This window comes from Octopus bimaculoides, chromosome 29 (assembly GCF_001194135.2).
Source record: "Octopus bimaculoides isolate UCB-OBI-ISO-001 chromosome 29, ASM119413v2, whole genome shotgun sequence".
NCBI classification, from domain to species: domain Eukaryota; kingdom Metazoa; phylum Mollusca; class Cephalopoda; order Octopoda; family Octopodidae; genus Octopus; species Octopus bimaculoides.
The window spans coordinates 2,795,213-2,797,105 of NC_069009.1; positions in this window are offsets into that span (position 1 = coordinate 2,795,213).

Consider the following 1,893-nt stretch of genomic DNA (forward strand, 5'->3'; position numbering starts at 1 on the left):
AAAACCAATATGATTTTTGTCATCTGCATGCAATGCTACATCAGTGTTGAAAGTTTTAAAAAATTCTGACAGCTTACCAACTACATGGTTCTGGGTTCAGTCCCACTGCGAGGCACCTTGGGTAAGTGTCTTCTACTATCGCTTCGGGCCGACCAAAGCCTTGTGAGTGGATTTGGTAGACGGAAACTGAAAGAAGCCCGTCGTATGTGTGTCTATATATATGTGTGTGTGTGTATATGTTTGTGTGTCTGTGTTTGTACCCCCAACATCGCTTGACAACCGATGCTGGTGTGTTTACATCCCCGTAACTTAGCGGTTCAGCAAAAGTGGGATTGATAGAATAAGTACTAGGCTTCCAAAGAATAAGTCCTGGGATCGATTTGCTCGACTAAAGGCGGTGCTCCAGCATGGCCGCAGTCAAATGACTGAAACAAGAGAAAGAGAGTGTCTTCTACTATAGCCTCGGGCTGACCAAAGCCTTGTGAGTGGATTTGGAAGACAGAAACTGAAAGAAGCCCATTGCATATATATATATATATAGGAAGGATTTTTTAAAATCCATGACGTTTATCAAAAAGCTTAATTAATTGTTAAATTGGATGATATGCTTGTTTGATGGTGAGCTGACAGAATCATTAGTGCATCAATCAAATTGCTTAACAGCATGTTTTCCATCTCTTTATGTTCTGAGTTCAAATGACACTGTGGTCAAATTTGCCTCAAAATTTCAGGCTGCAATTGGTAGATTAACAATGGAAGAAGCCCGTTGTGTGTGTATATATATATATATGTATATATTCAGTTTAAAAGAAGAAAAGAAAATGGAGATAAGGAAGTTAACAATTGTTATTAAATATAGCTTCACGAGGTTAACATATCCTGGTATCTTGGGCAAGTGTCTTCTACTATAGCCTCGGGCTGACCAAAGCCTTGTGAGTGGATTTGGAAGATAGAAACCGAAAGAAGCCCATTGTATATATATATATATATATATTGATAGAAAGGACAACAAAAGAAAGAAAGAGACCTCGATATTATGCAAAAAGAGGAATTTATCTGTAAAAATAAGTGACTGCTTGACAACTAATGTTTACACCCCTATCCCCCAACCCAGCAGTTCTGCAAACGGGACTCATAGAATAAGTACCAGACTTTAAAAAAAATAAGTACTGAGGTTGATTTATTCAACTAAAATTCTTCAAGATTGTTCAACTAAAATTCTTTAAGGTGGTGCCCCAGAATGGCTGCAGTCTAACGACTGAAGCAAATAGAAGTAGAAGCAAGAAGATAAAATGATTCTATTAAGCACACCAACAATTTTATGTTAATGTCTTTATTGTGAAAGGCAGCGAGCTGGCAGAAACGTTAGTACCTCGGGTGAAATGCTTAGCGATATTTCATCTGTCTTTACGTTCTGAGTTTCCAAGCAAGGTAATATTTTCCCATGGCCAGACATGATTCTCTTGGATTACTGGAAACAAACAACAGTGCTTGTATGATGATGATGATGATGATGATGATGATGATGCACATTTATGACCACCATATGATATCAAGACAAAGGTGTACACACACACACACACACATGTTCCTTATTAGCTCTTGGGCTGAAGAAAAAATATATTTTGTAGGACTCATGGTTTAATGTTCGGACGTCTAACTTTATTCTAAATGCCTAACAATGTTCCTATGAACTTGTCACCTTCAAGTAAAAATGTGTGTGTTTGTGTAAGGCATATTTCAAAATTTCTGACCAAAATCGCTGACCAAACACCATTCAATTTTTTTTCTCCGAGTTTTTCTCCGTATTCTTTCTGTTGAAGAGCATAGCTCGAAACGTTAAAAACTTTCTGTATTCCCAAGCGTCAAACTAATACATCCCTTTGTTGTTTA